The sequence below is a fragment of the Crinia signifera genome, chromosome 5, assembly GCF_055691185.1.
Source record: "Crinia signifera chromosome 5, ASM5569118v1, whole genome shotgun sequence".
In the NCBI taxonomy this organism is placed as follows: domain Eukaryota; kingdom Metazoa; phylum Chordata; class Amphibia; order Anura; family Myobatrachidae; genus Crinia; species Crinia signifera.
In genome coordinates, this window is record NC_139221.1 from 203,862,781 (window position 1) to 203,876,105 (window position 13,325).

Genomic DNA, 13,325 nt, shown 5'->3' on the forward strand with positions numbered 1-13,325 from the left:
GTGTAAAAGTTATCCACATAGAGGTGATAACCTTTATCCAGGAAGGGGTGCACTAAATCCCAGACAATTTTTCCACTAACACCTACGAGGGAGGGGGGGGCATTCTGGCGGTTCAATTCTTGAATCCTTCCCTTCATATACCCTAAACCTGTGAGTGTACCCTGAGGTGCTTTCACACAGCTTATACATTTTTATGCCATGCCTTGCCCTCTTACTGGGAAGGTACTGGCGGAATTTAACCCTTCCTTTAAAATGTATAAGGGACTCGTCTATGCAAATGAATTTATCTGGGATGTACATCTCTTCAAATTTGGCACTGAAATGATCAATGACCGGCCTGACTTTGAATAGCCGGTCAAAGGTGGGATCATCTCTGGGTGGGCACTGTGCATTATCGTTGTAATGCAAAAATTTAAGGATCGTCTCAAATCGAGCCCGGGGCATGGCCATACGGTAAAATAGGGTGCTGTACAGAACATCTGTACTCCAATATTGCCTAATTTCTGGCTTTTTTACTATGCCCATATGAAACACCAGACCCCAAAACGTCATCATCTCTACTGCATCTACAGGGGTCCACCTAGCAAATGATGACGTGGGGTTTTGAGCAATAAACTGCTGGGCATATAAATTAGTTTGGTCCACCATTAAATTTATAAAATCATCAGAGAAAAATAATTTGAAAAAGTCAATTTCTCTGAGACCTGTGGAATCAAATTGGATTCCTGGCATGGCCAAAAACTCAGGAACCTGGGGCTCAAAATTGTCTGGTGGTGGGGTCCATACGAGATCAATTATTGGGGGAGGGGTCTCAGCTGCTCTACGGGGGCGTCTTTGAGGGGGTCCCTCATCACCAGAGGAGGAAGAGGAGCTTAAGACGAATCCTTCAAATTCCCCGCTTGCATCACTGGCTGTGTCAGAGTCAGAGGCAAGCATGGCATATGCCTCCTCCGCTGAATACATTCTTCTGGATGACTGGGATGAGATTTGGGATGCCATTTTTATTTTTGTGTTACTGGTAGTGAAATGTTTCAACACGTGTATAGTGTAGGGGGGGGTACAAACTTTATTTCAACCCGGGGGGTATGTAGTGTGTAGTGTGTATGTAGTGCAGAAAAAAAAATACTTTATACAAAAAAAAAAATTGAAGGGGTTAAAAAAAAAAATTGAAGGGGTTAAAAAAAAAAAATTGAAGGGGTTAAAAAAAAAAAAAAAGGTCCTGCGCCAAAAATTGAGCACAGATGTTGGTCAGTAACGTCCGTCACTGAACAGCGCTCAAAGGCAACAGGAATTTGATCAAAAAAAAAAAAAAAAATAGATCAACCCTGTGCCGAAAAATCTGATCAGTGATGTACGTCACTGATCAGCGCACAGTGGCCACAGGACACCCACAAAATCACAGTGTGTGTAAAAAAAAATTAAAAAAAGACCCCACAGCACCCACAAAAAAAAAAAAAGGTGATCAGTGATGCGACACTGATTACCAGTGAGGGGCAGCAGGTGCACAACCTTTGGTGCAACTGACAGTGCAACTGACAGGTATATATAAAAAAAAAAACCTCTGCACCCCCAAAAAGTTGCTGATCACCTCAGATATAGTGATCAGCACAAAAGGCGGGGGCAGCAGACACAAAATTTAGCACTCTCTATCACTCTCTGTCACTATCTCTCTCTATCTCTCACTATCTATCACTCTATGACACTGCAGCAGCAGCACTGACAGTTATATATATGAAAAATAACCCCTGCACCCCCAAAAAGTTGCTGGGGGTGCACAAAAGGGGGGCAGCAGACACAAAATATAGCAGTCTCTATCACTCTCTGTCACTATCTCTCTCTATCTCTCACTATCTATCACTCTATGACACTGCAGCAGCAGCACTGACAGGTATATATATATATAAAAAAAAACCTGCGCCCCCAAAAAGTTGCTGATCAGTTAATTTATACTGATCAGCACAAAAGGGGGGGCAGCAGTCAGTTATATAAAAATATATAGCACAATCTGTCACTATCTCTCTCTATCTCTCTCTATCTATAACTCTATTACACTGCAGCAGCACAAAATATAGCACTCTCTGTCACTAGGCCTCTCTATCTCTCTATCTAATAACTCGCAGCAGCACAACACAGCACAGGATGTCACAAGAAGAAGCAAGATCCAGGCAGTGATCAGGTAAGTATTTTGCAAGGTTCTGGTCAGTATATGGCGGCAGCTGGGCACGGTGACCGCACTGCACGCAATTCCAGACCGGAATGGCATCTGCAGTGCAGTCACCGTTAGTTTAAACCCCCCTCCATGGCTGTGATTGGTCCGTCGGTCCGACGAACCAATCACGGCCTTTGGGGGCGGGCGGGGTGTGGTGGGGTGACACCAGTGTCACCCTTACACCCCGCGGTGATTGGTGCTGTACTTTACAGCACCAATCACCTCCGATCCCGTGTCACCGGCGAACGTTATTCGCCGGTGACACAGAAAACGCTGTGAATGGCTGTTCACACTGAACAGCCAATCACAGCGATCGCCGACGGGGGGCGGCATCGCAGCCCCCCCTGGGCATGCAGGGACATGTCTGCTGTCAGGGACAGCAGACATCGTCCCTCTGTCACTGCGTCTCTAGACGCAGTGACAGTTTGAAGTCATGACGTATATATACGTCATGTGTCGGGAAGTACTTCCCGGCCATGACGTGTATATATACGTCAAATGTCGGGAAGGGGTTAATATAAGGAAATGCATAAGGATACGCATACTGCTCACGTCCACTGCACTCATAAGTACTGTCTATATCCTAAATTGAGAGGAGGGGTACTCATCAATGAAAAGCCTAATCAAGGGGTACGGGAGAGAAAAAAGGTTGGGAACCACTGGTTTATATTATGTTTTTTTTTTTTGTGTACACTTTTGTGGTAATTTTTTTCATGTTTTGGTTAAACACCGTTTCTCAACACAGAATAACATGGTTTGAATTAGGGTAGTGATTCAATGTGGAAAATATATTTTAATTATGAAGTTACACTATATTTGACCTCTTTATTTATGACTAGTCTTAAGGCCTGTCCGACAGACTGTCCAAAGTTTTATGCTTATACAATTCTATTTTCACCTAACCTTCCCAACCACAGCAGCTCAAAAACTGCTGCAGTAGTTACAGAAGATTCTAAAACCCCTCGATGAATAAGTAAACAAGTGAAAACAAAACTAACTGGGGATTGATATCACATGGATTTCACAATATCTGCAATGTTTGATTCACAGACCACTCTGAATGTGGGCACTTCAGGCAGGCATTGGACGAGCGCAGAGGTGGCGGCTCCCTCCCAGCAATTAAAACAGGGAGAGGTCACTGCAAGCGCGCATTTAACCTGCGCTGGATACAGGGTGCCAAAAGTAAACTAGGGATGAGACACTTCAAGGAGGCATTTAGCCAGCGCTCGAGATGGGGTGCCAGTATTAAGCCAGGGATGGGGCACTTCAGGTGGGCATTGGATGAGCACAGAGGGGGCGGCATCCTACTGACAGTTATAATAGGGAGAGAGCACTGCAGGTGGGCATTTAACCAGCAATGGAGATGGGACACCAGTATTAAGCCAGGGATGAGACCCTGCAAGCGGGCATTTAACCAGCAAAAAATGGGTAGGGGTGTGTTACTTTCGAGCACAGCAGCCTGACCGCATCTATCACTAATGAAGGTTACCACCTTCAAAAATTGCAATATAAAACAGAAGATAGTAGGATACACACTGGTGCTATGATGTATATAGTAAATAATGTAAGGAACTCCCCTAGTGTGGTGAATGTAAGATGGCAGTGTCTTTGCTACGTATCATTTAGTTCCCATAGGGCTGGGCAATTGCAGATGTTGATGAACTACACATCCAAGCATGCCTTGCATCAGTTTCAGCATGGCCACATAGCAAAACTAATGCAAAGCATCCTGGGATGTGTAGTTCATCAACATCTGGAGGGCTGCAATTGCCCAGCCCTGCCATAGGGTGTGGTATAGGGGTCCGACCGTCATTAGCCCGACGTCGGGATCTCGACTGGCCGGACTCAGACAATATGGTGAGTGTAACAAAGCCCCTTGTGGGCTCGGTACGCTCGCCAACTATTCTATTCTCCCTCTATGGGGTTTGTGGACCCGTACGAGGGAAAATAGCAGGTGGCCGTCGGAAACCCAGCTGTCGGTGTTTTGACAATCGGGATCCTGACTGTCGGGACCCCGTCCAGCACCTGTTCCCATAAAGGCATGTTTATAATGAAAAAATCTTACCATTACTCACAAGATATAGCATATAATAAAGCAGGCATTCCCAACCACGGTCCTCAAGGCACACCAACAGTGCAGGTTTTCTAGATATCCAGGTTTGAGCACAGGTGACTTAATTAGTATCTGAGGGATTCTGATTAAACCATCTGTGCTGAAGCCTGGATATCACTAACACCTGCACTGTTGGTGTGCCTTGAGGACCGTGGTTGGGAATACCTGTAATAAAGCCTGTAAAAGTATCTTTGCACAAGTTACGACCAAGAATGATGCATACCCCGAAACTCAGTCATTGCGAAGGAGACTTCCTTAAAGGTATCTTTCAGATGGACGAATCAGGTTTTCTTAAAAACAGGCATTTATTGGAGCACACCTCCAAAAAACATACATAATTTTTTTGTAAAAGATGGGCATGTCACCCTATTGATGGGTACAAGAAAAAAATGAAGTGACACTGACAGAAAGTTCGAACATGACAACATTAATATGGAATGCCAGATTTCCCATAGGTTCCAGGTGTTTGGGGAAATCTTCAAGTTGTTCCTGATGATGGAATGACTAAAAGTAGGGGAACTCCTCTGCTTGGACCAACGCTTTACGAACCGAAATGGTACTGTTTCAAGGAATGCAGAGGATTGTACATGCTGGTGTATTTTATTTCCACATACTGATAGAAACAGGAAGTCCAACCCACTTCCTGTTCTGTTACACAAATCTACAACATATTTCTGGGTAGAGTCATTTAATATAAGAGACTTAAAAATTAATTATTCATGGATTAAACATTTGAAAAAAGAAAACATGTTTTATCTTTGCCCATACTAAAGATGGTGTCTAGATGTCAGTGTGGGCTGAATAACATGAAGTATATAATATTTATTAATCAAGATTGCATGGTTTAAGTTTCTGGTGTATTTACACCAGAGATCAAATGAGTACATTCATAGTGTGGGCATAACATGTAAAATATGGTGTAGTGGCCCCTACAACCTCCTAAATTATCAGGACTTAAGGCCCTCATTCACTTGTGAGATTGGATCATTCAATCAAACCAAATCTCACATTATTGGCATACACTCCGACCCAATGCGCTTTCCCGTGCGCATCGGGTCTGACCCAAGAGATGAATCCTGCACATAGAATCACTCTAATCGGGTCCATAATGCACGCATCAGGGGACATTTTTTCCCAGCGTGCAATTTATCGCCCGCCCTCCTGGGAGTGACTTGCTGATCTGTATCGCCCACACAGCAGGAGAGGAGGCAGCCATTTCAAACCACAATGAGCCGCCAGCGCAGTAAGTATATTGTGGCTGGTTTATATGTTTTGGGGGGGGGGGGTTTTGCTACCCATAGTAGATTCCCCCATCATTTGCATAGCGGGTTCCTGGAGAATTCCGTACATCATCTCCGGTACAGAGCGGATTCCCAGTGACATCCGTCATCAGGCTAGGCGGCTGTCTCAGCGAATCCGCTCTGTACAGGTGATGAAGTACACAGGTCACAACGGATCACCCTCTCCCCAGCCTATTTCCATGCAGCCTCTTGCTCCGACACTAGGCGCTCGCAGTCACAGCTGCTCAGTCGAGGCGCTATCCCCCTATCACTACAATGTATTGGCTGAATAGCCAAATCCTTATTTATCCTGGTGGCTATGTTATATTAAGGTGCCCATACACTATGCGATTTTGGACCAATTTCGACACCTTGCCCAATCGGGTAAAATTGTGCTATGAATTATTACCACATCCACCGTATTCGCCCGAATTGTCTCCCTGCGACTTCTTTCTTACACACATGTAAGCCTGCTCAAAGCAAAAGTTTTGAAAGCTAGCTGCCTCTGTGAGAGAGATGTAAGTTCACTCACTGCCAAGAGATGGCAGTGTTTCAGAAATAGATTCTTTTTTTTTGTTTGTTTTTACTCCTGTTCCCAAAGGCACCCCAAAATGAAACTATGAAACATTCTTTGAGTCCGGTGTTGGTAAATGCAATGGAGGGGACCCACATGCCATTTTTTTATCACACGCACGCATTCTACGAAGCAATGCCCACACCACATGCAAACTTTAGTATTTGCAGCGCTATTCAAATGGGAGTGACCACAAACTATACACACACACACACTTGCATGCTCACAAGCACACATGTTTACAATATCAGACACTGCGTGCAGGCGAACATCCTCTGTGGGTGAATTCATTCGCAACTCCAACCATACGCACGCAGCCAAACAATTCTCAACCATTTATTTAATGACATAGTGGCCCTTATTCTGATCGGTGCGGATATTCCCGCATTCTTACGGAGCGGTCCGCACGCCACGGTGTTTTGCCGCATGCGGCCATCGTCCGTAGAAACGCCCACGTGTCCTCCGCATTCGGACGGACTCACTCTTTAAGAACAGGGCGTGTTTACGGACGACATACAAACCATGCGTGTGCGGGAGAAACACTCCGATTCTGCACGGTATTACAGAGTATTACAGAGTATGCTCGGAAATACCGCATCCGACCGGGAGCCAAGCGGTGCTACCGCCCGTAAGCGGAGTATTTACGCCAAACAACCCACTATTAAGTATCTTCTGCAATACATCACATGACCCACTTATTCAATTACCTATCCTCATAAAAAACTGCTTATTTGGAATTGGAATCAATTAGATGCCAATATATCCTTACAAGCATGCCTAACACATGCATTGCACACATTAACCCTTACAGCAATTTAAGTGCAATGGTTTGTATTAGACCCTGTGTAAAAGATTATAAACAATCTACACATATACTGTTTAATGTGCAAAGAAAACCAACAACTGTGAACTTGCATAAACAATTTATTTGAAAACACAATTAACATATAAATAAAAAAATATCAAATAATAAATTAAATCAGGAGATCTCTGAGGTCCTGCAGGTCGGCTAGCAGTAGCCTCAAATGGTGCTCCGCACCCCCTCATCTGCCGGTGTGGTGTCATCTGTGGGCATGTCAAAGGGGCAAAAATTAGTCATGTTATTCATGCATACATTTCACATACTGCGACATAAATTGCACAAATGCTAGGTGACATGTGTGTGTATATATATATATATATATATATCTATGTAGAGAGATAGAGACACACATAGATAAATAGATATGACACATACATATATACATACATGCAAACTTATTTACTACATACTGTCTTTTTTTGCCTCTACCCTTTACTCTGCAGAAGACATAACAGTCATAGTGTTTCTTCTCAGTCACAACCCACCCATGACTAACCAATGACAAGCATGTCATGGCCTCCGTCAATAAGAACTTGTCACAATCTGCTCAGTCTAAGTTCAGTGATGGTTCGTGGCATGGGAGTTATGCAAATGTCAGGAATGCACAGTACACATCCTCAAAATCATAATTCTGTCTAAACCAACCTACAATTCTGTGAGGGCAAAAAAACAATCTGAACTACAGGGGGTGTTTAGGTAGAGGAGGCTCCTGGGACACTGGCAACTTCTGACTCCATTCCAAGGTAGGCCGGGCCATACTCCATTTATAGCATACATCCTAGAGTTTATAAATAACATTCACCAACAATATAGATTCCACTATTTGATGGGTCATAATCTACGATTGCAGCAGGTGAATTTAATCCACAAATGATCCACTCATCCCTTTACTCCAGGATCCTGTTTAACTACAACGGTTATGTGGCAGTCAAAATGGAGCTCCAACCCATCCCACAAACCTGTGTAATTGAGAGGTGTCCTGGATGAAAGGGATGCCTTGGACACCCCATCTAACCCGTACCTGTATCTGTAGCTACCCACTTTGGGGTCTATATGAATAGTATTGGAACAAAATTTTTAATCACCAGTGCTACATAACAAATACCAGTACAACTACTTCATGAATGATGCATTATGTAAACATACCGATCTGCTGGGACTCCGGGGCTTGGCACGCCTCCTCCCCCTCGGAATCGGAATCCTCTGGGGCAACCGTGGCCTCCTCAGCCCCCTCCTCCGCCAGCTCCTCTGCCACCATGACCACGTCCACCTCCTCCGCCACAAGCACCTCCTCCTCCACCTCCTCCTCCACCTCCTCCTCCTCCACCTCCACCACCACCACCTCCTCCTCCACCTCCTCCTCCGCCACCAACACCTCCTCCTCTGCCACCAACTTCTCTTCCACCTCCTCCACCACCACCTCCTCAGGCACCTCCTCCTCCTCCACCACCTCCTCCACCATCTCCTCCACCATCTCCTCCAACATTTCCTCCTCCTCCACTTCCTCCTCCTCCACCCTTGCCGCCACCTCCTCCTCAGGGTCTTGGGCCTCCTCCTGGGCCAGGGCTGGCTCGGCCTCTTCACGGGCCTGTCGGGCTCGGGCTCGTGCTGTGTGGTAGAAAAAAAAATCATGGTCAATGTCGGGTCATTGGGGCACATGTATTAATCCATAACAAGACATACATGGAAGGGTGATAATGATGGCAAACGATGCAGGCAAGTAGCTCCTTACTGTTAATGGACTCAAAAATGTGACATTTAAATTATTATGTGATTGTTAGTAATTTGTTCAAACATTACAACCCTGGCATTTATCAATGTGTAACACATATTAGATCTGGCACATTGTATGCATCAGAATCCTCAATGCTATGTCATTACATATAAAAGCCACATGACTGCATGTTAACCAGGAAGAAGCACACATAACAGTCTATGGACTTTTAAACCCATGGACACCCACTTATCATGAGACACCTGTTATTGTTTATATATGCTATGTTGTAAGTGCGAAATTTCATAGCTAAAATACTCACAATCAGCAATTTCGCCCCTGATTTGCTGCAACAGCTGGGGCTGGCGCCTGCGGAGGTCCGACCACCGCCTCTCGAGCTGCCCGAGGGACCTCCGCACCCGAGTGCGGGCGTAAATACGGCGCCCTGCCGCAGCATAGGCCCTCCGCTTATGGCGGTTAGTGATAAAGGGCCCCGCACGGCCCAGCCTTGTCTCCATGACGGAGACCAGAACCCTCAGCTCCGCATGTGTAAAGGGGTCTGCCCTTCGTGTCTCCGCCATGTTAACAATGGCATCTATCAACCAATCAGGTGGTGGCATTGGTTGATCACAGTTATTTGTGTTAATAACTTTATTGTTCATCTTTACATGAACAGCGTCTCTGCGCCAACACAAATGGTGACAAATTCGCATGCCTTAAAAACAGTAGTGCTGATGTATGGCAATGAACAAATCTGATATATATAAAACACAGTGTGTATGCACTTAGCAAATCCAATGACGCCTCGCTCCGCCAAGCAACGCGTGCTATAGCTTAGCAACGCATAGCTGTAGTTAGCATTACTTACTCTATGCATCTATGTGTATGCGTACATTTATGTGTAAAAGACACATACACATACTTGCAGGTATCCTGAGACCAGCATTATACACCAGCCCTGCCTGCCTGCCTGCCTGCCTGCCTGGGTGCCTGCCTGCCTGCCTGGCTGCCTGCTCCTTGAAATGTTGAAACATGTGAATAAATTCAAATATCATATATATAGATATATATATATATATCTGCAAACAAATCATACATCAACACAGGAAAAAATCCCCAACACATTAGAGAATAAATCAATGTACTCACCAGTCATCAGGGATAGTATCAACTACAATAATGAAGATATAACAAACACATAAGATCCCTTGTACAAGGTATAATAATGAGCACCTATATTGAACTTCCCCCAAAACTAAGCACATATGATAAATATCTCCTATTTCTTTGCCATTAGGAGGGCAGGCTGGCTAATTTTCGTTTTGTAACACTGACAACTAACACACTGTACTTATTTGAAGGGGTGATTTTTACTAAAATTGGTGTGTTCTGTCAACTCGATAACATGTACCTGAAGTATCTTTGCGCCACAGAGTCCCGCAGCTGGTATCCCCTCCGGCATTCAGGGGCGCGGGATGGGCGCATGGGCGGATCTTGCGGCTCAGATGGTACCTCCCACTCATCAAAGGGTATCTCACGCCGCACAGCAATGTTGTGGAAAAATATACACAGGCCCACGATCCTCGACACCATTTGAGGCGCATATTGTAAGTCACCACCAGTGCGGTGGAGCACTCTAAATCGACCCTTTAAAAGGCCAATTGAGCGCTCCACCACTTGCCTGGTGGCAACATGCGCCCGATTGAATGCCTCCTGTGGGCCCGGTGCTGGGTAGCTGTACGGCGTAAGTAGCCAGGGCGTACATGGGTAACCGGAGTCACCCAGAACCCACGCATCACGGCCTTCCAGCTCTTGTAGTCTTTGCCATATCCCGGTTTGTCGGATGACATGAGAGTCATGGGCACTTCCGGGAAACTTCGAGTTGAAGGCGAGAATCTCCATGGATGGGCCACATACCACCATCACGTTCAGTGAGTGGAACAATTTGCGGTTCCTATATATCTTCTCACTTCGAGATGGAGGCACAAATGGTACATGGGTGCCATCCACAGCCCCTATCACATTAGGGAAGCCAGCAATTTGATGGAAGGCCTGCTGGCTTCTGCGCAGGGTCTCGGTGGCAAATGTCATGGCCATGAAGTGCCCCTTGCGCCTGAACATGGCCGACGTCACACGCCTCAGGATTCGGCAGAAGGCCGGCTGAGATATTCCAGCAAGTACTGCCACTACTTGTTGGAATGATCCTGAGGCGCAGAAATGCAACACCGCCAGCAGCTGTGTGTGAGGCGGAATTGCTGTCGTGATCCCGTGTAGAGGTTCCAGATCACTCTCAATTAACGAGAGCAGATCCAGAATGACATGTGGCGGTAACCGGTACCTAGTAAGTACCTCATCATCGGGCATAGCAAACAGAGTCACCCGTGTGCGATAGATTCTAGCACGTCCTGGCCTCCTTGGGCGACGAGTGGGGAGAGCCGCAAGTGCCCTTAGCCTCCTCTCCATGTAGCGCATCATTGCTTCAGCAACCTATAAAGAAATGAACATAAATACTGATGCACCTATGCACATAATGGCCATATCCGACTACAAATAGATTTGTATGCTTCAATACGTACAATAGATGGCCGCCCCGTGAAATCCCGCAGATCCATTTGACTCTATAATGATGTAACAATAATATGAACTCAATACACACCGTCCTAAACACACAGATAAAGGTGTCAGCATTTTTTGCCAACATCATGTACTATGAGACATTTCATCTATTGCTGGGACATGTTGTCCTGCAATAGATGAACCCACACAGGTTTAAGACCTGTGAGTGAAATAGTGAACATGTGACATGTTGCAATAATGCTACACGCACTTTGCTGGCCCAACAATCTGTAGGCAGTGAGGCAATGGTGCATACATTCATACACTTACATTGTTAATGGATATCATATCTACAAGGAGCATGGAAGAGCTTACCTTAGACCCTGACAAGTCCAGATCTGGAGACAAATGATTCTAGCAGCCAGTCACTATTTATAGGCCTCTCACATGTGTGGTCTATAACAGTAGAGATGAGTATTGCATGACTTGTGGCCTGGATTATCTAAGGGATTGGGCTACTTTTAGCTTGCAAACAAACTCCACAATACCACAGTAGTCATGAATCAAATGTCATGTCATGCTAGCAAATAGCATGTGTATTGTGCAATAGTCACAGGTGTATCAGAAGATTCTATGCAATGTTAGCATTGGTGACCAGTATTTCATGTCGAACTTTCGCCAGGTTTTACACAATGGAATTTCCGCCACCGTATGCGGCGCGAAAAAACAGTGACGTACGCTCACGCACGGAACGCAGCTGCCGCTGATGTCCGCCAAACAGGATACACAAACAGTATATAAAGGTGTATTAGAAGGTGACAATGTTGTTGCTAACATGTCTGGATCACAACCAGAGGTGGACCCAGACCTGCAGCAACTATTTGACCAGATGGACTCCAGCACCACCTATGTGCCACTGCACATGCGGCCAGTGGGTAATGAGGAGGCTGCTGGCCCTTCTACAGCAGGGCAACCTGCACCTGACCATTCTACAGCAGGGCAACCTGCACCTGGCCCTTCTGCAGCAGGCCAACCTGCAGCTGGCTCATATGCACCATCAGCAGAATTGTTTGGAACACAACCGGGGACTTCACAAGGTAGTACCATGGCCAGCACTTCAAGTGCAGCGACACGTGACAGGGGGCGTGGCCATGGACGTGGCAAGGGGAGAGCCAGGGCAACAGAGGAAGCACCAAAAAAAAATAAGGCATATGAAGCACAGGAGCTTGCCATCCTGGTTCCCCGAGCACGTGATTGGATTGAGTGTCCATCGGAGAAGCTGACACACACACGCAGATGGAAGATTTGGGAACAGATAACGGCAGAGATTAATGAAGTAGCGCCACAAGTTCGTGAGACGGACCATGTGAAGAAGAGGCAAGTTGTTTTGTGATACATGTGCCCAGTAATAGCCAAGTAATGATTTAATTGATGCTTAGATGGATTTTGCAAATGGCCCGTGAGGTTGTTACGATACACAGACATTATTGACATGTTATTTCGTTGAGAGTTAGAGTAGGGTGATTGTGAATGTGTATTGTAACGGTTGATATCATAGTTGCATGTCATATTATCTATTGGACATTAATCACATGTCGTAATATGTAGCACAGAGCAATGGCTGCAACAGCTAACATCTGGAGTGACATGTATTAATATGTCAACTTACATTGCAGGTGGCAGGACTTCAAAACCAACCTGAAGAGGAAGATGACCAAGCGGTGGGAACACAGCCAGACATCTGGGGCCGGGCCCATGCCATCAGGGCTAGAGCTCACCCCCCTGGAGTTGCTGGCCGAGAGCTGTATATCAGTTGAGGAGATCAGGGGGGTGAGCACGATGGATAGCGAGGCCCCAGCTGAAGTGTTTGCGTCTTTTATTGAAGGTAAATATTGGTCATGCCATAAACTTGTGCAAGTAATAATCTTAGAATGTGTCCTAATTTTGTTTATCTTTTTCCACAGACAACCCACCGCTTGGTGCCGACTCTGCTCAGGAGGTGGAGGAGTCCGTGCCA